This window comes from Oryctolagus cuniculus, chromosome 17, assembly GCF_964237555.1.
Source record: "Oryctolagus cuniculus chromosome 17, mOryCun1.1, whole genome shotgun sequence".
NCBI classification, from domain to species: Eukaryota; Metazoa; Chordata; class Mammalia; order Lagomorpha; family Leporidae; genus Oryctolagus; species Oryctolagus cuniculus.
The window spans coordinates 7,798,243-7,824,801 of record NC_091448.1 but is presented as its reverse complement, the minus strand read 5'-3'; the positions used below and the strand labels follow the sequence as shown (position 1 = coordinate 7,824,801).

General features: G+C 44.1%; 1 long non-coding RNA gene across 4 annotated transcripts in view; it reads right to left on the bottom strand.

Annotated features, from left to right (window-relative positions):
* The window catches only part of LOC103351608 (uncharacterized), a 100,016-nt gene that overhangs the window by 13,676 nt on the left and 59,781 nt on the right, over nucleotides 1–26,559 (bottom strand). For 2 of the 4 annotated variants that reach the window (XR_007911564.2, XR_007911566.2), the window contains exons 2-4: nucleotides 7,482–7,567; nucleotides 5,975–6,157; nucleotides 35–602 (exon numbers count right to left, since the gene is read on the bottom strand). This is a non-coding gene — a long non-coding RNA (uncharacterized lncRNA). Of the gene's footprint in view, nucleotides 1–34; nucleotides 603–5,974; nucleotides 6,158–7,481; nucleotides 7,568–23,315; nucleotides 23,449–26,559 lie in introns of those variants that run through there. The other 2 variants (XR_001795330.3, XR_011383266.1) reach the window with 2 other exon arrangements.

The window sequence follows — 26,559 nt, the reverse complement described above, 5'->3', positions numbered from 1 at the left end:
AATGCACAATTATGAATCCTTAAAACTAATGACATTTTGGGTGAGACAATTCTTTAATGGGGGTTGGGGGCAGAATGGGTCTTGTCCTGAACATTGCAGCATATGTAGCAGCATCCGTGGCTTCCCATTACCGTCTCCATCATTAAGATAAAAAAAATCTCCAAACCTTTCCATGTGTGCCCTGTAGGGTAAAGGCACTCCTGGTTGACAATCACTTCTCTGGGGTTTGGCATATAGTACTTGTTTCATAAAGGCTCGATGTTATTAGTAATGTCATCAAAACCATTATCAACAGTGGTATCACCTTGCTATGGTGACAGCTCCTCTTTCCTATGGAATCCCTGAAACAGCTGCCATATTTCTGCATCCTTTCAAAGCAAGAGCAGGAAAGAAGTAAGGCCATTAAGCCGACCAGAGTTAAACCATCTCCTGTGAAGGCTTATGTTCATTGGTGGAAACGACGCACTCTATCTGCCACAGCCTCCCAGTTCAGGAGATGCTGCCGATTCCCACCCTGGCATCGCTCCTCCGGCTGTCAGAAGTCCCCTAAAGCTGACTGTGGCAGTTGCTCTTGGAGATGTCCAGAGTTGCACCACCTTCACCTGAGGAAGGAAGGAAAAAGATAATCAAGAAGGAGAATTTTTCAGCAGAAGGTATTCCCTTGCCCAAATTGTTCCTGCATATTCTTAAGATGTTTGCTGTCAGTGTTTCTGATACCATGTTGTTTTGAAGGTATGCATGTTTCCCACTGCATGTCTGGTGTTACCTGAGCAAAATAAGAGGTGAACATAGGTGAGTGGAGTCCAAGAACCTCAAACTTTGAAGACAGATAAATGCTCACAGGAAAGCAAAACAAAGCTTGTGGGGGTCAAAGAGTGGCTGTTGACCATCTAAAGTGTCTGTATCTCCTGTTTTTATCTTTAGAACAAATACAAACATTCTGTGTTAAAATACGGTTTCCTTTGCTTCAAGAGAAATGTGTGTAAGTGGACATTCCACATTGGGCCCTGCTTCTCCTGTGACTTTTGCTATTTCCCCCTTTAAAGTCTGTGCCCTGTGCTTGCAAAGATCACCCTCTTGGAATCTCACGAACTTGAACTCCAGTCCAGATGAAATTGGGTGAATTGGAGCACACCACTTAATCCTGGCTTTCACATCTGCAATGGAGGAATAAGAAACTCCCTACCCTATAACACTATTAGGAGAAATAGAGATACTAGTGTCTGTGACTCACACCTACATAACTGGGTGCTGGGCACACACCAAAGGTTCCATAATTAGTGATTGATGTGATTAGCATAAGGAGGAGCGTGTTGAGGGTAATACATAGTTATAAGATCATAGAGAGGGCAGCTTTCAAGATGGAGGAATATGGAGGGAGCTTACTGCTCTAGTCTATGAGAAGATAGTTTTTAAAAAGTGGAGAGAGTGCAGTCTCAGAGAAGAGTTAAGGAGAAAACAGCAGAGGAACTCTACGCAAATTAGAGGGACACAGTGACCTACAAGGAGGGCAGGGACACCCACAACTCAGGACCGCAGCAGCACAGAGCTTCTGCACCAGCGTTGGACAGTGAGATGAGATCAGACTGCTTTAGCCCAAACCACTGATGATAAAGCTGCAGCAAGGCCTAGAGGGAGCCTGGCTTGGAGCCCCATGCAGGATAGTGTACTTGACAAACTAGAGGGAAAAAATAGAGGGGAATATTTCCTCCCCAATCACCTTGCAATGGCATCCTGTAACAAGCCAATAGAGCAGGCGCCATTTTGGACATATGTAACTGCTGTGCCAGCTCATGTCCATGCCCAGCAACTAGCCAAGTAGACTCCTGACTCTGGTGGTAAGAACTAACAGGGGGCTGGGTGCTTGTTATTGGAAGAGGCTTGTGTGCCAGGGCTGTGAAAAAACTAAGGCTGTGTGGGAGGAATCACAGTGTGGCTGGGACTTTGGGAAGTCACTGTGAGAGACTGCACATACTCAGGGCACCCTGGTTACCTGGTGAGGGACACTGCTGGGGAATCTGAACTTACACTGAGGACTGCACCAATTCTTTGTGTGGTCCTTGTAGCAGAGCGTACAAATATTATACCCACTGGGACTAGAACTCAGGCATTTGTCTCCTTTGAGGAGAGGAGCTCATCTGAGTAGAATAAACCTTCCCATGACCAAAAAACAAGCAGATTTACCACACCAAACCTGGGTGTGTCACCTTAGACACACCCTTCAACCTCCAGAACTGAACAAAGCTCCCTAGCCACAACCACCACACACCTCTAGATAATCACTGAAAGCAGATACTTCACTAATCTGCAGAGGCATAGTACAAAGATAAAAGCTGCCACAGCAAAAAATAAATAAATAAATAAATAAACTGATGAGTATCTCTACAAATGTCGACTAACAAATGCACTAATTCAAGAAACAAGAATGAGGAAGACAACATGATGCCCCCAAAAGAACACAACATTTAATACTAGATTGTGAAGATGATGAGGTTGAAGAAATGCCAGAAATGGAATTCAAAAAATTGATTCATAGAAGATTCCATAGAAGTAATCAGAAGCAAATGCATGAACTACTGAAATCCATACATGAAATGAAAGAAAATTTGACCCACAAAATTCAAATATTAAAGAGAAATAAAAATGAAATAAAAAATGCAGTGGAAAGTCTTAACAACATTAACAGTGAAGTAGAAGAAAGAATATCCAACATAGAAGAGAAAGCACAGGAAATTATACAGTCAGACCAAAAACAAGAAGAGGAAATTATAAAACTAAAAACACTGTTGGTAATCTACAGGCTACTATCAAATGACCCAACATACAGGTTTTAGGAGTTCCTGAAAGCATGGTAAGAGAGAAAGGATTATAAGGCCTTTTTAGTGAAATAATAACAGAAAACTTTCCTAATTTGGAGAAAGAAAGGGACATCCAAGTACAGACAGCACATAGAACCCCTATTAGACAAAACTAGAAAAGATGTTCACCATGACACATTGTAGTCAAACTCACCACAGTAAAACATAAAGAAAAGATTCTAAAACGTGCACAAGATAAACACCAGATTGCTTTCAGAGGATTTCCAAATAGACTTACAATAGAATTTTCATTAGAAACCCTACAGGCTAGGAGAGAATGGCAAGATATATTCCAAGTTGTAAGAGAAAAAAATAAAAAGCCAGACCAGAATACTATACCCTACAAAGCTCTCATTTATGAGTGAAGGTGAAATAAAGACCTTCCATACCAAACATAAATGGAAAGAATTTGTCATCACCCATCCAGCCCTGCAAAAGATGCTTAAGGATGTGTTACACACAGAAACACAGAGACATGGTCATCACTGTGAAAGAAAGTAAAGGAAGAAAATCTCCCCAGTGAAAGTACAAAGGAAATCCAAAGTAAAGAATAGGAATATTTTTGGAAAAATGACAGGGCAAAGCCGTTACTCATCAATACTCACCTTGAACGTAAATGGCCTCAACTCTCAAGTTAAAAGACACAGACTGGCTGAATGGATTAAAAAACAAAATGCACGTATTTTCTGCCTATAAGAAACACATCTCACCAACAAAGATGCAAGTAGACTGTAACTGAAAGGATGAGAAAAGATAATCCACGCTAACATAAACCATAAAAGAGCTGGTATAGCCATCCTAATATCCGACAAAATAGACCTTAACACAAAAACTGTTAAAAGAGACAAAGAAGGACACTATGCAATGTTTAAGGAAGATATCACTATTACAAACATATATGCAGCTAATTACACAGCTTCTGGCTATTTAGAAGAAATGTTAAGAGATCTAAAGGAAGACATAGACTCAAATAAAATAATAATGGGGGACTTCAATATCTAACTTTCAGCAATGGACAGATCAATCAGATGGAAAATCAGCAAGGAAACAACAGAGTTAATCACCACTATAGACCAAATGGACCTAACAGATATCTACAGAACTTGTCATACTACAATTACAGAATATACATTCTTCTCTCCAGTGCATGGAAATTTCTCTAGGAGTGACCACATACTAAGCCATAAAGCAAGTCTCAGCAGATTTAAAAAAATCTAAATCATTCCATGCACTTTCTCAGACCACAATGCAATGGAGCTGGAAATCAGCAACTCAGGAATCTTTTGAACATACGCAAACACATTGAGACTGAACAACATGCTCCTGAATAAACAGTGGGTCATAGAAGAAATTAAAAGAGAAATAAAAAAATTCCTGGAAACAATTGAAGATGACAATGCAACATATCAAAACTTATGGGAGACAAAAAAGCAGTGTTAAAAGGAAAGTTTATAGCAATTGGTGCCTACATCAAGAAATTGGAAAGGTATCAAATAAATGAGCTATTGATGTATCTCAAGGATCTAGAAAAAAAAAAAACAGCAAACCAAACCCAAAACTAGTAGAAGAAAAGAAATCATTAAAATTAGAGAAGAAATCAACAAAATCAAAACAAAAAAATACAAAAGACCAGCAAAATGAAGAGTTGGTTTATTAAAAAAAAAAAAACTAAATTGACATACCTTTGGCCCAACTAACCCAAAAAAAAGGAGAGAGAAGATCCAAGTCAACAAAATTAGAGATGAAAAAGGAAATGTAACAACAGACACTACAGAAATAAAAACAATCATCCGAATTACTACAAAGAGCTATACACCAATGAACTGGGAAACCTAGAAGAAATGCATAGATTCCTGGGCACATACAGCCTACCTAAATTGAGCTATGAATATATAGAAAACCTAAACAGACCTATAACCAAGACAGAAATTGAATTAGTAATAAAGACTCTCCCAAGAAAGAAAAGCCCAGGACTTGATGGCTTCACTGCTAAATTCTACCAGACATTTAAAGAAAAACTAACTCCAACTCTTCTCAAGTTATTCAAAGCAATTGAAAGAGAGAGAATCCTCCCAAATTCTTTCAATGAAGACAGCATCACCTTAATTCCTAAAGCTGAAAAAGATACAACAGAAAAGAGAACTACAGACCAATCTCTCTGATGAACATAGGTGTAAAAATCCTCAAAAAATTCTGGCCAATAGAATTCAACAACACATCAGAAAGACCAAGTGGGATTTACTGCTGGTATGCAGGGATGGTACAACATTCACAAATCAATGTGATACATCACATTAACAAACTGAAGAAAAAAAAAACCATATGATCATCTCAATAGATGCAAAGAAATCATTTGATAAAATACAACACCATTTCATGATTAAAACTCTTAGCAAATTGGGTATAGAATGAAAAACATCAACACAATCAAGGCAATTTATGACAAACTCACAGCCAGCATCCTATTGAATGGGGGAAAGTTGGAAGCATTCCCACTGAGATCCAGAACCAGACAAGGATGCCCACTCTCATCACTGCTATTCATTATAGTCTTGGAAGTTTCAACCAGAGTCATTAGGCAAGAAAAAGAAATCAAAGGGATATACAAATTGGGAAGGAGCAATCCAAACTATCTCCTATTTGCAGATGACATGATTCTATATATAGGGGAAACAAAAGACTCCGCTAAGAGACTAATTCACTGTTGGTGGGAAAGCAAATTGATAAAGCCACTATGGAAGACAATATGGAGATACCTTAGAAATATGAATATAGATCTACCACATGACCCAGCCATTCCCCTCCATGGATTTCACCCAAAGGAAATGAAATAAGCATCTGAAAGAGTTATCTGCACCCTCATGCTTACTGCATCTCAATTCACAATAGCTAAGACATGTAATCAGCCTAAATGCCCATCAACTAAAGACTGGATAAATAACTTATGAGATATGTACACTATGGAATACTACACAGTGGTAAAATAAAATGAAATCTGATCATTTGCATCAAAATCAATGAATCTATAAAACATCATATTCAATGAAATAAGCCAGTCCCAAATGGACAAATACCATATGCTCTCCCTGATCTGTGAGAACTAATAGAGTACGTACCGAAAACAAAATCTGTAGAAGTGATATTGACACTTCGAGAAGGGATGACTTGAGAGGTCCTTGTCTTGATTGTTGAGGAACAGTTTTGGCTTTTTTGTTTGTTTTTTTTTTTTTCTTCATAATACTTGTTGAACTCGTAATGTAGAATTAATCATATGTGTATTAAGCCAATTTAAGATGGATCTGAATAAAAATAAGAGTGGGATTAAGTGAAGAATGAGGGAGTTTGTAACTGTAAAGCTATATAGCTCTATATACATTCCTACAGACTTATTTCTAGGAGTACAGTTTAAAAACTTATCACGGGACCCCAAATCTCATTAAGCTGATAAAATTAAGGTGGGAAAAATGTCATCTTAAGTGTTAAAGTGACCATATTAACTGTTAAAGTGAGCATATAGATAGGATTGTTAGAGTGATCACATAAATAGAATCAAGTGTCTGGTAATAATAATAGAATTAAAATGGAGAGAATGTTCCAACATGAGAGGCATCCACACAGAAGACTCAGAATGACAGTCGCTTTAAGTAGCACTCTGACTTCAGAATCAGCCCTTAAGGCATCCTGGTCTGGCTGGAAAGCCCATGAGACCATTTCAGGCATGGAAAGCCAAGACACTGAGGCAAAAATGCTCTACAAGAAGGCTCTCTGTGAGACCCCAGCGGAAAGAAGTGGCCATCAAAGAAGGATGTACTTTTCTCTGAAGGGAGGAGTGAACTTTCACTTTGTTTATAGTCTTGTCCAAATACTGACAGAATTTGTGGACTCAATTGGCTTCCATAGCCTAGGCAACTCATGTCAAGAGCCTCAGGTGGTCACTAACATCATACATAAGAGTGTTAATTGTTAAATTAATGACAGGAGTCACTGCATACTAACTTCCCATGCATGACCTCTGTCCTCAATGAGTTATATTACGAGAGTTAACTGTAAAACTTGTTCTCAAACAGTTCTCAGTTTGTGTGTGTGTGTGTGTGTGTGTGCAAATTGTTGAAATCTTTACTTAGTATAGAGTTGGTCTTCTTGTACAAAGCTAATTGAAAATGAATCAATGCAGAATGGGACTTGGAAGTGGAGAGGGAGGAGGAGGAGGGGTGGGAGGGTGTGGGGGAGGGTGGGTATGGTGGGAAGAATAACTATATCCCTAAAGTTGTACTTATGAAATTTTGATTCATTAAATAAAAGGTTTCATTGGGAGTAAATAAAAATAAATGTCATAGAGTTCATGAATAGGAAATAAGACAAATCTGTTAATCCACCCCCACCTCCCCACACCCCAGTTACCTGCCTCCCCTCCCCCATCCTGCCATACCTGGCCACTTGCCTTTGTACAGATCTTGCCCAACCTGGAAAGAAGCTACTAGACTCTTGTGAAATATTTCCAATGAAGACACTACTACAGCTCATTAACCCTTTTGAGTATCTCTGCTACAAGGATTTCCTATCAGTTCCTCACACCTCAACTTGTGTCTGCTCTGAGCCCCACATGCAAATACCAAACATTACCTTTTCATGCCAGCAGTACTCAGACTGGCCTGGCTGGAGTTCAAACTGTTTATTAGGCCCCTTTTCTGAGGATTCTGAGTTGGTTGCTGTGGGGAGAGGGGCAGAGAAATTATACATTTTAAAAATATTTTTAAATAATATTTATTTATTTGAGAAGCTAAGGGACACAGAACGAGGAGCAGCTGCATATATGGAGAAAGAGTTCCCACCTGCCGGTTCACTTCTGGCATGCCCACAACAGCAGCAAGCCAGGTCCAAAGCAGAGAGCTGGGAACTCAATCCAAGTCTCTCATGTGGGTGGCAAAAGCCCAATCACTTGAGCCTACACATTGCTTCTCAGAGCCTGCATTAGCAGGGAGCTGGCATCAGCAACCAGAGCTGGGTATTGAACCCAGGCACTCATCCCATATCAGTGGGATGCCAATGTCTTAATCTGTAGGCCTAATGTCCACCCCAGAGAAATCATGTTTTCAGCAACCACCCAGCCCCCGGTATGTATTTCTGACATTTGTGCATGTTGGGAAAGAAAGCATTGTGCTATCTACTTCTGCTACTGGCAAAACCAGAACACACCTCCAGGCCCACGAACAAAAACAGCAGGCATAGTACCTAAAAACACTGATCATGGCAAACTTAATTGTAAATTGACAAATTACATATATTGATAGGGTACAAAATGATGTTATGGTTTATGAATACAACGTGGCACCAATCAAACCAATTATCATACTCATCACCTCAAATTATGACATTTTTTTGTAATGAGAACATTTGAAAAGTACTCTCTTTGTGATTTTGAATATACAATACATTATTATTGACTACAATGGTAAGTATAGTCAATAATCTGTGCAGTATATCTCAAAGTAAAAAAAAAATTTTTTCTTCCTTCCTAATTGAGGTCTTATACCTTTTGACCACAATCTCCCTATTCCCCACAGCCACATTATGGAATCCACCCAAGCGTCCATCCATAGATGATAAAAGGTAAGTTTATTTTAGTGCATAAATGGGAAATCCGTGCCTAATTGTTCTGCATACACATTTTCTATGAAATTTTTGAAGATCCCATGTAGGCTTGCATTTCAAAATTTGTTACATCAAAAACACCAAAAAAAGATAGGATTATTTTCTAATCCCATTTTCCATAAACTTTTTGAAATGCCCTTACATATATAATAGAGTAATACTTAGCATTAAAAAAGCAAGCAAATGTCATTTGCAACAACATGGATGGAACTGGAGAGCGTTTTGCTAAGAGAATCTTCTTCCAGTTGCCATTCCTACCACTATTCCAACTTCCCCACTCCCCTTCTCTCCCCTGCTCTAACCCTTCTCCTTCCTCCAGGCATGCCCCTCTATGAGCTTCCCGTTCTACAAAAGCTACGCTGACACTAAGCCACCTCTGAGGGCTTCCTTGATAAAACACACTCCCTGACAGAGTGATTCCTGGGCACCCACACAGCCAGTCAACTGAAGGTTTCATCACAGAGAGAGGCTTCAGATAATTCAGTGTCAAGCTTTCTTCCTTCTTATTTTAAGTGTGTCTATAGATTTATGTATTTGAGAGCAGACAGACAGAGAAAGAGACAGATGGAGAGAAAACTGCAGTGGCCAAGGCTGGGTTAGAGCCAGAGTCAGGAGCCAGGGATTCAGTCCAGGTTTCCCACATGGGCATCAGGAACCCAACTTACTTAAGCTGTCACCTGCTACCTCCCAGGGTCTGCACCAGCAGGAAGCTGGAAACAGGAGCCAGAACCAAGACTTGAACCCAAGTATTGTGAGGTAGGATGCAGGCATCTTAACTGCCAGGCCCAACCCCCACCCCAATCCTACATTTCTGCAGTTTTGAAATCTAAGGATGGCTATAAAAGACCAGTGTATGTCTGAACATGATAACATTTTGTATTTCAAGAATCAAAGACTTTTGGGCCCAGCGCTGTGGCGTAGCGGGTAAAGCCGCTGCCTACAGTGCGGCATCCCACGGTTTGGGTGGGCACTGATTCAAATCTTGGCTGCTCCACTTCCAGTCCAGCTCTGTATTATGGCTTGGGAAAGCAGTAGAAGATGGCCCAAGTCCTTAGGCCCCTGCACCTGTGTAGGAGACCCAGAAGAAGCTCCTGGCTTCTGGCTTCGGATTGGCCCAGCTCTGGCCATTGCGGCAAGTTGGAGAGTGAAGCAGCAGATGGAAGACCTCTTTCTCTCTCTTCCTCTCCTTCTCTCTCTGTGTAACTCTGCCTTTCAAACAAATAAACAAATCTTAAAAAAAAAAAAAGAATCAAAGACTTTCTAGTAAATAACAGACTCACTTCATGTTTTACAATAAAAAATGTAAGCAACACCTAGGGACCTTCTTATAAGCTCTTTGAGGCCATTAAGCCTACGTTCTTCCTTTTGACTTTTCCCTTAATAATGGACTCAGAACTTCAAAGACCTTCAAAAACTAATTATAGAAGGAATATCAGAATGAGCAAGAGAATGTATATTTCTGATTCATGTCCATACGCTTGGATGGCTTGTTCATTCTGGAAAAAGCACATATGGCTTATGTTCTAGGATCAGAGTCTTGGCTTTTATGGTCTGTTGGTTGCTTTGCAATTGTTGGCAATTTCTAGCCATGGTCATGGAGTCTTCTTGGTTTATGCTTGACGTCGCCCAGGTCCTTCGGAGCACCACGCACGGGGTTTTGCCCATAAGAGTTACTTTGGAAACGTGGAATCAAAGTCCCTTGCTGCATGACGTACAGAGCATCTGGAGAGCTTGCAGAAAAAGCAGACAGTGAAAGTAAGGAACTGCCACCTGGCCTGTGAAGCATGCGCATGCTTAGATGAAATGTTTGTAGAGGGAAGGAAACATGTGTGCTGAAGAATGATGGGCAGGTTCCAGGGTTTGCTGTCTTTCCTTACTTTCCACGGTGCTGGGTTGATGTCTTCTGGAATATGAGAGATTTTTCTAGGCATTTGTGTTTTGAAAGCTCCTCCAGGCAGGGGGAAGCTCTGCCCATTATGAGGAAGCTGTGGTCTTTTGAGCTGGCAAGGGCTTAATTAAAAATCCTAAATTGCTCCAATAATGAAAGTGTCTACAGTCCAACTCTTGAGGTTTTTCTTCACTTATCGATACTCTTCGGGCTGTCAAGATGAAGACAAACCAGTACTCAATAGCACAGTGAAGGAGAATAATACCAACTGAGGACAGAGGGAAGAAAGAAGGGACCGGGACCAATGGGGACCAAGTAACCCGTGAGAACTATGTTTAAGATTTTACCTAGATTTAGTCAAATGCCAGGGACCATGAACTCCTTTCCCAATGCTCTCCTCCTAGTAGACAGTTGGTAACACTTGACAGCTTGCATGCTGGGCATTACTTTAGAGGAACAAAATTTCACATGGAGCATCTCACGGACTCCAGGATTTACCGATAGTCCGAGTAACTTGCCTGTGGCCTCCTGGTGCCCAGTGCAAGTCAACTGGAGACCACATTCGATGGTCTGTGTCTTCAGGTCAGTTAAAGAGATAACTGGTTCTCTAGGCAACACCTTCCATCCAGGTACAACAAAGAGACAACAGCTTTTGGTTAAGGCATCTGTTGCTCTATGGGATTAAAGAAAAGGGGGAACTTAGTTCAGAACAGAACTAAGTTAGCAATGTGTAGAAAAGAACAATCTTCAAGTAGGTCTCTCAACTCTGGGTATGACCTATTTTTCCAGAGAGAGTGAAGTTGCAATTAGATTGCAAATAAATGCTCAAAAGAAAAATTCTCCTATTTTTGGAGACTTAATGTCAAGGAAGACCCAGGACAGAAATTATTCCAGGATGACCTTGACAGGAGGACATGGATGAGCTACCCAACCTGTCATCTGTAAGACAGGTCCCATGGCTTTTTCCATATGGTGTCCTTGGGGAGGGTTCAACCTCACAATGTATGCAAAAGTGATCAGTCAAGTGTCTGGCTTACAGTGGGCATTTAATAAATGCTTGACTTATGGGAAACACTAAAACAACAACTACACACCCCACTTCAGACCCTTGAGAGGTCACAATTTCCACGATAAATTCTAATGAAATATTAACCCAGAAAACCATGCCTGTGGGTCAACACAGCACTTGCCAGTAAAACGACTCCATGGCTTATGGAAGGTGACCAAGTAAATCTGCACCGTGCGCTTCTTCAGGGGGCTGGCAATGCTCCTGTATGCCTTCTAGATAACAGTGACTACCCTGCTACCTACTTCTTAGTATCGAAGTAGCTTCCCTCCGATGTAATAAGCGTCCACTGTGGAATCCATGGCCAGTGGACTAAGGAACCTTAGGCGGTTGGTGTGTGCTCCCGGAGCTGCCAAGTGGAGATATTTTTTCTCAGGTTTCTGGGTGAGTTTTTAAGCCAACACCCTTGAAAGGGAAGCAGAGCCCTCATGCCACAGGCATCTGGGACACAAGGCCCACACAGTATTTTCGAAAAGGCAGTATCGCTCGCTGACGATAAAGGGGCATTCACAGTGGGCAAAGACAGTCCGCAGGAACGGGTGGAGCTGGGCTACCAGGCAGGCCGCGGGCTGGGGTGCAGCCAGTTTGCTTTTTCCACCATCCCTGGAGTTGAGCAGGTGCCAACACAGCTAAAAGCTTGGGGAGACACCCGTAGACACAGATAGCGAGCCCCTGTCTTTTCCATGGAATGGAGCAGCGGCGACCAGGGGCGTCATCACACAGCATTAATTTTTTCCCTTGCCTGGTTTCCCACATTCTGTGACCACCTTGGAGCGTGCCAGGGAAAATATTGAAAGCCTAGGTAAACGAAGGGGAACCCAACATTCACCAGTCTGGCCTTAAAATAGCCGGTGGAACGCCCCCCATCCCAGAAAGGACACGGGCCGTGACTGCCGCCAGTGTGCGCAGGGCAGCCGCCCACCCCGCAGCTCGCCCCAGCTCCGGTGAAAGCCTATCTCAGAGCGAGGACAAAGACGCAGCCAGGCCACTTTCCTGCCTCGTTCCCGTTGGGCTCCGTGACTTAGGTGAATACTAATGAACACCAAGTGACCTGACCCAAACCCGAGCAAGCACGCCAGTGGGCGGGGTGGGGACATTGGCAAAACGGACGTCTGGGGTGGGGTGGAGTGGAGGGTTGGGCAGAGCGCAAGGGGAGAGCCGAGAGGAATAGTGTTCCCGGAGGGGAGTGGAGGTCTGGGGAGTTAATGGACACACCCCAGGACAGAAAGAAAAATGTCCTTTGCTGACTGCTGGGCAGCCGAGGACGCCGCTCCAGCGGCTGCCGTGGTGTCACAGGGGGTGCATTTTGTGCGGAGTGCGTGCAGTGGGCGGAGGGCGTGGGGGAGGAAGAGGCCACTGGATCGCCTGGGCTGAGGACAAGCAAGAATGCAGAGTACCTGAGCTTTTCCATGTTTTCTAAGCTCTCTAACCAAGCAGGATACCCAGCGAAATCTGAGCTTTAGATGAACACTGAAGGACATTTTTCAGAATAAGAATGTTCCATGCACTATTAAGTGGGATTTTAAAGATAAATGCATCGCACACAATGATTGGACATACATATACTAAAAAAAAAAAAAAAAAAAAATCAGAAATCAAATTTCCAGTGAAATATTTTATAGAGTAAAAAAGGTAACTTTTAGTATGAGTATGTCCCACACAATATTTAGACATACGTATGCTAGTTTATCCAGAATGCAAACATTAATGAGTAATTTTATTGGCGACCCAAGCCCCATGTTGTAACCCTGCGGTTAGCATGAAAACTCTGCAAGGTTGAGACCGTTTTTGTCATACCCTCTCTGCGTTCCATGCACGTTGCTCTGAAATGTTGCACAGAAGACCCAACAAAAGGGCAAGGTGCAGGCTCTATAATCTACTGTCCCAGCTTTGCCTCGTATTATTAGTCACATGATCTTGATTTGGGGAACGTAATTTAATCACTATTTCCTATATGTCCTCATCTGCTTAAATGGGGGAAATGATAGTTCACTGGCCTAGAAGAAGTGTTACAAGGAAACAGTATGTATCAAGCTTGTACTATTTATAATGGATGTGAGAAAAGAGATTCATTGTTGTTGCTATTACAATTGTATCCTCAAGAAATAAGGGTGTGTAATAAAGAGAAGCTAACTTAAAACACCTGTCTGAGGCAGCCCTGGGCTTCTTCAACCAGCTCTGGGACTCTGAAAGAGACTTTCCTTGGAGTTCCAAGAGTCTTCCCAGTCTTGGAGTCCCATGATTTAAATAGGTTGGAGGGGTAACACCACACCAACATAAATGTGTATGAACTAAGGGAATTAGAAAGCAGAACGATATATATGAAATACAAGAAATGTATTCCCTTTATATAAATTTAAAAAGTAAAAAAAATAAAGTCTTAAAAGAAAAAAGTGGAAGTGTAATAGAGAATGCTTCACTAAGCAAGAGTTGTTGGAGGTGGAGACAGAGAGACAGAGGGACACTCTGTCCCCAAATGTTCTCTCAATGCTCTTGGTATGAGGAGGACTAGGTTTTCAGAGACTTGGACAAAAGACAAGAGCATTGGAGCTGAGTACTTCTGCCTCAGCTTAGATTTGCCCCCAGAAAAAGACGAGTGCTATGGTCAGAATGTTTGCACCTTCCCTAAATGCGTATGGTGGAACCCTAGCCATCAGGGTGATGGTATTAACGGACGGGGCTTTTGAGAGGTAATTGGGTTGCAGGGAAGAGCCCTCAGGAACGGGATCAGGAATGGGCTCAGGAGGGCTCTTCCTCGCCCTTTCCGTCATGGGAGGACGCAGGGGCAAGGCTCCATTGAGGAACAGAAAAGTGGGCTCCCGCTGGACACCAGATCTGCTGCTGCTTTGATCTTGGACTCTCCAGGCTCCAGAACCATGAGGAAATCGATTTCTGTCCTTCACAAGCCAACCATGCATGGTATTTTTGTTACAGCAGCCCGTACGTCTAAAACGGCGAGTCTAAGGCCAGAATGGCTGGGTGGGACAGCCTTCCCGACTGGCAGCCAACTGGCCACAGTAAATACATTCACAGCAGTTCAACCAGTGAGGGAAGCCACCAACCACACGCCTTTCGTGGCCTACAGTTTCCCTACTGCGATTTGCAACAGTTCCAGATGATTTCAGATCTCACCAGCAATCTTCATAGCTATTTCTCACTGCTCAGTGAAGTTGTCACTTAACCACAAAGAAAATATTTGTCCCTCTCATGTTATTCTCAGGAAAAGAATGTGGGCACCAGGAAGGCAGGGAGAGGTGGACACCTTCATAGCAATGGTTCCCTCCTCCCGGGCAGCTCTTCCTGGTAGCAGGTGATGGAGGGTGTGGAGGAGAAGAGGGGCAGCCAGCAGCTCTGCTAGTAACATGAACTCACTTCACGTGGGGCTCAGAAGCCTTTGGGGAGACCCACGGGAAAGACGATACGGCCCCTTTCCCTAGCATATCCACAAGACACGTCGAAGACAAATATTTTTCAACATGGCAATGACTGACGAGGCTTAGTATGGCAATAGACAGCTGCAAAGTCTTGAGAAACTTGAACAAATGAAGAACGTCACATGCAAAAGTGGACATTTGGCCTTGTGGTTAAGATGACTGCATCCCACGTCAGAGTGTCTGGGTTCAATACCCACGTTGGGCTCCTGATTTCAACTTGCCACTAACACAGACCCCGGAGGCAGCAGGTGAAGGCTCAACCGCTTGGCTCCTGCCACTCATGTGGGAGATCTGGATAGAGTCCCTGGTTCCTGGCTTTGATCTGACCCATCCTTAGCTGTTGTGGGCATTCGAGGAGTAAACCAAGGGATGGGAGCATTCTCTCTCTCTCTCTTTTTTTTTCTTTCTTTCTTTTTTCTTTTCTTTTTTTTTTTTTTTTTGACAGGCAGAGTGGACAGTGAGAGAGAGAGACAGAGAGAAAGGTCTTCCTTTTTCTGTTGGTTCACCTTCCAATGGCCGCCGCAGCCAGGTCACTGCGCTGATCCGATGGCAGGAGCCAGGTACTTATCCTGGTCTCCCATGGAGTGCAGGGCCCAAGGACTTAGGTCCTCCTCCACTGCACTCCCGGGCCACAGCAGAGAGCTGGCCTGGAAGAGGGGCAACCGGAACAGAATCCGGCGCCCCAACCGGGACTAGAACCCAGTGTGCAGGCGCCGCAAGGCGGAGGATTAGCCTAGTAAGCCGCGGCGCCGGCTGACTCTCTCTCTCTCTCTCAAAAAGAATGTTGTATGTGAAACTAGGAAGGTTTCGAGAACATGCCAGAGAGTAGGTATAAATGGAAATCAAGTTTAGGAATGAGGTAGGAGACAGACAAGGTTTTCCACAGGTAGGCAGGACTCCAGACTCATTAAATTATCTACACCTAATTAATTGGTTTTTCTATACTCCTATTATGCTGCAGATTAAGATTTGCAAAGCATTGAATGGTCCACTAATTTCAAAATACTTTTCTAACAACCTGAAATTCTATCCACTGTATCATTTTAATTATGCATTACTAGAGGAGTAGAAATTTGTTCACCCTCAAAAGTAATATAGCAACAGTTCATGAAGTTACAAATCGCATCCTCTTTAAGTAGCCATGCATCCTTCAAGAATTTCTCTTGCAGAAATGCTTGAATGTGCACCGGATTCCTTATTTCGGCCTCATGTATATGATCAAAATCTTGAAGTAAACTAAATACCCATCATAAGCTGAGTAGTTAACTCCGTTATTGTATTAATAGATTCATAGAAAAAATGCAAGCTAATACATGGGGAAGTTCTTGAGCTACTGATACAGAATGACCTCTAAAAAAAGACAAAACCTGTAGAATGGGCTGCCACATCATGAGAAATGAACAATTACAGGGCGTCAAGGAGGTGAAGCCTTACACCTCTCTGTCTGTGGGCTATGGCTTAGTGATTCTCTCCCAAAGGTTAGGGAATAACAGGGATGAGACGTTACTCAGCCTAACACCACCCCAGCCAGGCGATCAAGGTTAGCATCACCAGGGAGCAGTCACGTTGAAGTATGTACTTGACACTGTGGTGAGATATATACTCTATAATATATAATATATAGTATCTATATATACTATATATATAGTTGATAGAAATGCATATTGTACAAAAACTATACATTAATTTCAAAGTTATTTTCCACCAAAATAAACTTCTCTTTGAATTCTGTTATTCCATGAAAGTTTTTTTGAGGGAGTGGAGGGGGGCTCCCATCCACTGGTTCAGTCCCCAGATGCCCACAACAAGCCAAGAACCAGAAACTCAATCCAGGTCTCCCAAGGAGATGACAGGAAGCCATCAGAGCTCCCTCCCAATGGTCTACATCAGCAAGAAACTGGAATCAGCAGGCAGAGGCAGGTACCTAACCTCGGCACTTCAATATGGCACACGGGTGCCCTAACTGCAGGACAAATACCCACCCCCGTGAATTTTCAAAGGACCCTTGTGTGAGGTGCTAACAAAAGAGAAAATTAGGTGATGAGATATACAAGGACTCTGAAATATCCTTGCAAGTTTTCTTCAAACTTACAATTCAACAATAAGGCATCTATTGAAATTAAACAAAAATAGATATTATGCAATTGCACATGTGCATATAATATCCTGGAAAACCAGACAAAGAAAAGTAGCAATTTCAGTTGTTTCCAGAGAAAGACCTGAATTGGTAGGAGAAAAGTTTTTACTGTATACATTTTGACATTTTGAATAATAAATCATCCAAGTACACTAGCTCTTATATCCTAAGACAACTTCCACTTCACAGAAATAAAACAGAATCTGTAAGCTAAAGGTTTCTAAGAGACACCTTAGTTTTGAAATGCACTATTTTTGTATAACCAGGAACTCTCCGAAGAATTCCTTAACTTGCATTCACTGCTTGCGGTAAAAGTTGTGTAGTCTAAAAGTACAAATCTCCAGGGAGAATGGAATTGAAGCTATGTAAGGTTTGAAGGAAAAGGGAACAGTGGGTAATGGTCTGAAGATATGACACAGCCCGAGAAGACCCTGAGGAACCAAGAGGAGAGTCGAAGGTATGCAGTACCCAAGGGATGATGGCAGGAGAGAGAATAAGACGCTCCAAGTTGCTGAGTGGAGGTGACAAAGACTAATGACATAAAATATATAGTGGCATTCTCTCTCTGCCTACTTCCCAATAGACTATATTCTACATCATCCCAGTTCCAAAAAGGAGCCTCTCTCTCTCTCTGCCTTTTGGCCCTCGACCAAGAGAAATAGACTGAACTATTGAACTTCTGCAGGGCGCCATGGCCCATGCGAGAGCTGACACTGGAGTCATTCTTTCCTGCTCGTACCCAGCACCCTTCTGCTTCAGCTACTCCTTGGCAAAAAACAGCTGGGAAGGCAACTGTGAAGTGAATTCAGATTTGACTCTGTGAGGAAAACCAGGATCTGCAGGAAGAGCCCCAAACCCCAGAGAAAGGGTGCAGGATTAACAGTCCCTGAGCCAGCAGCCAGCCAGCCAGCAAAGGACACCCACTGGGCAAGGCAGGGAAACGGTTAATAACTCAAGGTGACAAATTAAGCCGGCTACTCCGGGGCTCCAGTTTGGCTGATGGTGAAGTCAAAACAGAGCTGTCGGAAACTGGGACGGCGCTGTCACTCGTACTGTATTTTTCCACACTTTTTTTTTTAATTTGGAAATGTTGGTCGGGGAGGTCCTGGGGACCAAGGGGGAGAAGCAGTCTCCGCCCAGGGTCTCTGTCTAATTCAGATCGGCAGCTCCGCATGGGCTATAGACGCTGGTGGCCCAACACCCCCCCCAACCCTCCCCAGCTACACGCCCCATTCCCCAACCCGCCAGGGAAATGCCCCCCCCCCCACCTCTCACCTTACCACCTTCTGTGCCAGCACACAACATCCTGCTAACTGACACCCGTGGTGTGCTCCATCCACCAGCCACACTGGCCTCCTCATGGCTGAACCCAGCAGCTGCTGAACAGGGAGCAAACACACACGTGCAACTTCCCCGCATTGGACATAGGGAAACCCACAGACAGCACCAGTGTGTGCTTTGGCCAGGACCTGGCTTTCTCAGGGCTTCACACTGAAGAGGTTGCCCCATGGAAACTCACTACCAAGAAGGGGCAGGCTCAGAGTATTGAAAATGATCATGGGCCCTGTTTCGGGTAGGGGACAGGAAATCAACCCGGAATGACAGCTTCACCTGTCACAGTTTTCCCTGCCCTTCAGATCTTAGCACCCTTGATGAGCTCTTTTGTCGAATATCTTAGGCACAGGTATTAGCTGAGCACTTGCTTTCTTTTCTTTTCTTTTCTTTTCTTTTCTTTTCTTTTCTTTTCTTGACAGGCAGAGTTAGACAGTGAGAGAGAGAAAGACAGAGAGAAAGGTCTTCCTTCTGTTGGTTCACCCCCCAAATGGCCACTGAGGCCGGCACACTGTGCTGATCGGAAGCCAGGAGCCAGGTGCTTCCTCCTGGTCTCCCATACGGGTGCAGGGCCCAAACACCTGGGCCATCCTCTATTGCCTTCCCAGGCCACAGCAGAGAGCTGGACTAGAAGAGGAGCAACCGGACAGAATCTGGCGCCCCAACTGGGACTAGAACCCAGGGTACCGGCGCTGCAGGCAGAGGATTAGCCTAGTGAGCTGCGGTGCCGGCCAGCACTTGCTTTCTAAATTATGGCATGCATTTCCACCACAACTTCTCATCTAAATAATACTTTCTCAGGGCCGGTGCTGTGGTATAGTGGGCTATACCTCCACCTGGGACGCCAACATCCCATATAGGCATCAGTTCATGTCCCAGCTACTCCTCTTCTGATCCAGCTCTCTGCTTATGGCATGGGAAAGCAGTAGAAGATGGCCCCAAGTGCTTGGGTCCCTGTACCCACGTGGGAGACCTGGAAGAGGCTCCTGGCTTCAGATTGACTCAGCTCTGGCCGTTGCAGCCATTTGAAAAGTGAACTAGTAGATGGAAGACCTCTCTCTCCTCTCTCTTTCTCTCTCTCTCTCTCTCAACTCTGCCTCTCAAATAAACAAATAAAATCTTTAAAAAAATAACACTTCCTATAGCTGAAGGCCAGTTGTCCCTCAACATCCATAGGAGGTCATTTTCACATCTTCCCCAATATGAAAATGCCCAGTTGCTCAAGTCCCTGAAATAAAATAGTGTTGTATCTGCATAGAAGATAAGAACGGGCTCCCACAGATTTTAAATCTTTTCCAGATCACTTTCACAATACCAATGCCTACTACAAAACAAATGCTATGTGCATAGTTGTCATACTGTATTGTTGAAGGGATAATACAGAAGAAAAAGGTCTGTACGTGTTTGGGACAAAAGGAATTTTTAAATATTTTCAGCCAGAAGAACCAACAGACACGGAGACTGCTCTGACTCCTTGCAGTAGATCTGACAAGTGCACCTCAATATGAAAGGTAAGCATGTTCCCCTCCTGCAGACAGCTCCACTTGCCATCCTACCCCAGATTTTAGTTTAAGCTCATCCTTTTTAAAGAAGACAATGATTTTACAGAGTGATTTTCAGACAAGAGAAAAAAGGAGAGAATATGCTGCACAGGTGAACACACACACACACACACACCCCGCACTTTCTTGTCCAGCAAGCATTGCTCGTGCTTCTGAGGGCCCCCAAAGGGCACTGGCTCTGATAACCCCAGAATACTTGCTGTTCAAACCATTCAGCTGGTGACCGTTTCCCTATTGTCTGGACAAAACCATCATGCTGTGGTCTCAGGGTGCTAGGCGATGGCTTAGGAATCAAACAGGGTGCGTGATCCACCAAAGACCTTCTCCACCCAGAAGCAGCCCCTGCCCTAGCTCTTCAACCAGAGCAGAAACGCAGCTGTCTCATTGTTCTCTGACTTGTGGGTCGAGGGAAGGGGGAACATGTACACACATGAAACCCTCCTTGGAAAGACGCATGCAATGATTAGCCAACAGTAACAGCCACCAGACACCCAATGCTCCTGGGAAACCAAGTCACTCAGAGTCCCTGAAAGCCCCCAAAACAAGATTGTGCGTCCAGAGAATTTCTCCACATTCTTCCCGAAGACTGTGGGACCAGGGGTGGCTCTGCCCTTACCCCACAAGGGTAGGGAGCAGAGGAAGAAGGAGTGAATGACGTGTATATCTGAGTCCTGGGTCCCAAGCCCCAAAAGCAGGTGTTCAGGACCTGGCGGCATTGGCTACTGCTTCTCCCAGCACTGTTTGGACAAAATGCTTTTTAGCCTTAGCCATGGATTGTGACCTGTGATGAGTGTGCAGTACAGAACTCTCAAGCCAGCCTCTGGATCCTCGTGACACCACTAGCTCTACTGACCATTCCAAGTCCCCCATCAAGAGTTATAAGAGAAGAAATGAATTTCCAGTCCAGGACTTGGTATGCACATGTGCTGAGTGCATGCCTATTTTAGCTGTGGACTCAGAGAAAGAATGTGGAGTCAAATACTGATTCAGTGTAGATGATGATGGCAGATACACAAAGAAGGAAAGTGAAGAATGCAAATGTTGGTGAAATATTTCCATAGTAACAAAGCAATTGGTTGATCAACTGAACTTTGATCACTGATAAATTGATCAAGACATTGAGGAAAGAATTTGTTGGGAGTGGGTGTTTAGTGTAGTGGTTAAGACGCCCACGTCTCATATCAGAGTAACTGGGGTCGAGTCCCAGTTCTGGTTCCTAACTCCAGCCTCCCACCAGCGTAGACCCAGGTTTGCAGCCTGGGTTCTTTGTAGAGTGAATCTGTCAGTAGTACCTCTCTCTGTCTCTCTCTCTTCATCTCTATATCTCTCTCCATCTCTATATATCTCTCTCTATCTCAGCTTCTCAAATAAATAAACATTTTTTAAAATAAATTTAAAAAGAATGTGTCAATCAAGTCAAAAAAAAAGCTGAATGCTTTAGAGCACACGAGGGTACTTCAAAACGTTTCTGGGAACAATGGAGTGAAAAGAAATTTATTTTAGTGCAAAAAATATTTTTAAATGCATGCATAGTTTTTTCATAGTATGCATTTTCCTCATGCTTTTTGAAGACGCCTTGCATATGTGTGTGAGTAAATGCAGAAGCACCCATTACCATTAATCAAAATCTCCAGTTCAGGGAGCTGCCCATTCATTCTTTCACAGTTCCAACAAGGACTGAGTCCCTACTGTGTTCCCGGCACAGGTTAGAACTGTCATATTAAAAGCCCTGCTACTTCTAGAGAAATCCATGCTGCTCTGGAAATACAGTCACAGAAAAAAAAAATCCTCCAAGCCGAGCAAATAAAGAGTCGGTTTTCTAGGTGAAAACAAATAGAGGGAGATTTTAAGCACCTACTGTTTGTTATTGAAAAGACCTGCATGTGTTGTTAAACTTGGACCGTGTCTGTGAAGTATGTTCACGAGGTATTAAGCATAACCCCGCTCCTACGAATTAAGATCGTGGCCTCATATCCCGCACGGCTGGCTGTCAGGTCACTATTGAAAGATTCAGGGGCTGAATCTGACTCCTCAAGTGACAAAGACTCCATATCCTCCAGTATGAATATTTTATACTCTACACACACACCACGCACACAGCACCGCATGTACACAACTCGTATAGTGCATGTGCTACCGAAGATGCTTAAACACACACACACACACACACACACACACACACACACCCCAGTCTGGATCTCCTCTCAGAAGTCTAAGGTTTTGGTTAAAATTCAAAAAACACTTCCTTTGCAGCAACTGCGAGACAATTGAAACCCCTGCTCATTCCATTCCTCTACTCACGAAACGGGCATTAACAATAATGGTAAAATGGGGCATTTGGAAAGTACCTAAAATCCTGAGGTTGAATGTGTTGTGCAAACATAGGAGAAGCTAGTCTTACAGAATGTATATGCTACACCCGCCGTTGGCATTATTCAGTGGTGAAATGACAGATGCAAACGCAGAACTACGAGAGCAGTTTTCTCCTCCCGATGCCTTACAACCAAGCGCCAGATGTGTAATTACACTGTCCATAAGCAAAATGGGTATTTTCCAGGCCTTGTCAGGCAAATTTTTGAAGTATGGATATCACGCGGTTCAAAGACAAGCACAGTCACAAACCCATTTAAACCTCGGACACTGCTCGGCAAAACCGTTATCGTTTCATTCGAGTCTGTTTCTAGATTATATTTCCAGCCGTGGTTATTGTGATCCAGGAAAAAGAGAACAGACTGCAGGGCCAGGAATAGGCTCTGATGAAGTGCAGAGCCCCCAAAACCCTGGGGTCCCCCCTTTCACTTTAGAGGTCCAGGCTGTCAGAGCTCAAGACACGGGCACCTGCGTGTGGATGAACTTTCTAGATAAGAGCACTGGTTACCAACACACCGTAGGAAACCAGATCCAGAGCCGGTGCCCACTGCTGACTGGCTCAACATTCCAGGCTTTGAAACCAGGCAGGGCCCTTTATACTCCCCAACAGTTCCCTTGGAATTGCACAGACTGAGAGCAAAGGAGAATTGTAGAGGAGGCAAAAGCAGAAGTCGGAGAGCCGACCAGAAAGAAGCAGATCGGCAAGAAAGCTCACAATCTGGGTGAAGAACCATTCCAGCCCCTCGCCATCAACGCGTTGCTGTTCATCCCCCACTAACAGCACATGAGCCCACTCCACCTCCCCCATCGCTTCCCACCCAGACGATCTCTCTGCAGAGCTCAACCCGTTTCTCATGCACAAAGACAGCCAGGGTGGACTGTGCTGGGGGAAGCGTGGCACCACCAGCGCCTCAACCAACGCAAAAGAGAATAACCATCGCAACTGAAGCATCTCCCAGAGCTCGGGTGGAAAACCAGATTCCACTAGCAGCTTTTGAACCCAGGCAGCTACTCACCTGGACAGGAGGGCTTGACAAAAAAGATCAAAATCCAAAGTCCAGATGAGCACATCCAAGGGTCTCTACCCTGCCGTCCTTTCCTGTGCCCCTTGGCCATCAGGTGCGGCTTAGCCGCCCAAAGGCATGATCTTAAATTCAGCCGAGTTGGAGAAAAAGAGAGAAAGGGGTTTGGTGTTATCCTGCCCCAGTCTTGAAGCAGCTTAGGAAGCCAAATGCACCAGCGGTGAGTGCAGAAGGCTCCCTCCAGACATGCAGTGAGCCCACAGAATACCTCCATCTGATCTTTTATAGTGCTTTGTTTATTACCTGTGTGCCCTTATTTCATAAGGGAACTGAGAAAGAGAGAGAGAGAGAGAGAGAATGATGAGGATGACTGTTAGTAGCAATCCAAAGACACCTTTTCTTAAGCCTCATTCATAGCAGCAAATGTAGCCAAACAACCTTGCAATTGTTCTCTCAAATGTCACCTTGCTGTATAGGCCACTGTGCCGATAAAACTCGGCTCGCTCGTGCTGGCTCCCCGTGCCCCCCCCCAACAAAAAATTACTGTGTTATCCTCCAAACATCTCCAGAGAAATCGAACCCACAAGGGAAGCTTTTCTTCTCCTCTCTTCCCTCCTCTCCGCCCCTCCCTCCCGTTTTCTCTTTCTTCTTCACGCAGCTTGAACAATTTGGCTCTGTTCGGGGTACATTCCTGTGGCCCATTCTCTTTCGGTCCCCTGTGCAGGCACCAGGACGGTGGGCCAGGAGAACACAGGCCCACATTCAGACCCAGGATGGGGCTTGGGGGAGGGGGCAGGGGTGGGGGTGGGGTGGGGAAAAATGAACCGAATGTACCTATGATTGTTGCGCCACCAACTTAATACCTGGGCAGAAAGACAAAGGCTCTTTAGAGAAAAGCCCAGGCTTTGAGGTAACCCATCCCCCCCTCTCCGGGAGTTCAAAAGATAACAGGAGCTGAAAATAAGGTCCAACATAATTAAAGTTTTCCAAGTCATTTTGGGAGATATTACACATGATGACAGGGAACTCCTTGCTAACCCTTCTGATGAACAGTCTCTGCTAATATGTGGAGAGATTCTTCCCCTCTTTGTGTATGGGGGCCCGGGCACACAGGTGTGCATGCACACACACACACACACACACATTCATTTCTGGACCATACTCTCAAAGCCCCCACATCTCTTCCCAGCAGCCCCTGACTGGGGGAGAAACTACGAAATGAGGGAGCCCTCCCAACGCGCGCTCCGTTTTATCCTTAACAGAGGGTAAGTAGGCCTTTAAGCGTTTTCACGTCTGTAGGTGTCTGTGCCGGGGCTCCAGGATTTGCTCTTGCCCACAGATGGGGGAGGAAGGGTCCAGGGTAAGTCCCGGCAGTAGTGCAGTGGGCTGGGGGCGGGGGGGTGGATTGCTGAATCCTAAACCAACCGGAAGGCGTTCGGAGGACCCCGCTTCCAACCGAGGCAGGTGTCCTGCCCGTTAGGATTCAGACTACGAAAGCCAACGGCAAGACAACACTGCATGGTTTTGAGCTCCTCGGTCCTTAACCGAAGTTTGTCATTAAGAGAAAGAACTGTTAGCCAGAAAACGGACAAACAATGACGCAAGGCGCCCGGCCTAGAAGGCAGCTGAGCAGTAAGATTGGAGCTGATACACACTTTCACGCCAAACAGAATTTTTGCCAACCCCTTCTTCACACACACACACACACACACACACTCAGACACACTTAGAAAACTGCCCTAGATCATTATTTATTTGTTGTTCCAGAAGATTGTAAACTCCACGAGACAGGGACTACCCCACCAGCTCCCCAGCATCTAACACATAGAAGGACTCAATAACTCTCTTTGAATGTTGAAAACTGCCAGACTCGGGAGGAAGAGAAAAACAAACACACAGGGCTGTGCTGGAGCCAGTTCGGCCTCGGCGCTTACAGGAGCCAATTGTGAAATTTACAAGAGTTTTGCGAGCCAATTGTTAAACATAGCCACTATTAAATGTTAAATTCTATAAACTAACCATTAAATAAATTATATTTAAAGCACAGGTAATAAGCTCATCCACTCCTTAATATTTTACCGTGGCTTACTGTTATCACTGCTCTTGAAGTTGTCCACATACAGGGTGATCAGAGGGTGGAGATGCTGTGTGATAGTAATTCCCTGGAATCTCTTCTCTGCTCAGCAATGTCACACGTTTAGCTTAAAATCGGTCATAGTGGGACTATTAACACCATGAAAATCTACAAATGCCACAAACTATGGTTTTGATTTATGGTTTTGTAATTGTCTGGACCTCAGAGTGTGATGGAGAAAATAGTAACCACACAGATGAAACAAAAAAGCCTATTATGTCTAGGGTTTTTACATTATGAGTAGCAAGTAAAGGGGGGAAAATGTTAAGTTCCAGTATTCAAGAACTACTCTCTGATTAAAAGAGGAAATTGTTTGAGGAGTGAGTTTCCAACATATGTGTTCAGTCTTCCTTTTTATTACTAACCCAAACATGAAAGTGTCAACCAGCACTTATTTTTATTGGACCTGTACTTTTTATCAACTGTGAAAGAAAAAAATCAGGAAAATGCTTGTATGAGAATCAGTCAGCCACGTGGAATTTACAATCAAGATCAGTGCATATTTCGTGATGTCTTGTCAGTTATGTACTATACATCTTTTATGCCAATACAATTGATAATGATTGTATGTACATACAAACACAAATACGTTTTTTCAGAGAACCAGTTGTTAAGTGTGAACCAGCACACCACTGTGCAATGGCATTAGTACCTGTGAAGGAGGCAGTAGAGGCAGGTGTGGATTGCACATGTCTGTGTGTTCAGTTCATCACTTAATAGATGCAGATTACAAAACACTGAAGAGGCTACCGACACGGCCTCCAAGAACAGGACTCATCAAAGGCCAGGCAAGGGGGCTGGCTATGGGGTGCAGTGAGGGAGACACCATCTGTGACACCTGTACCCCATATATAGGCTTGCCAGTAAGTCCCGGTTTGAGTTCCAGTTCGGGTTCTGGCTGCTCTGATTCCAAACCAGCTCCCTGGTAATGCACCAGCTGATGGCTCAAGTACTTGAATCCCTGCTACCCACATGGGAAACCCAGATGAAGTTCCTGGCTCCTGGCTTCAGCCTGGTCCAACACTGGCTGTTGTCACTATTTGGGAGCAAACTGGCAGATGAAGGTCTCTCTCTCTCTCTCTCTCTCTCTCTGCCTTTCAAATA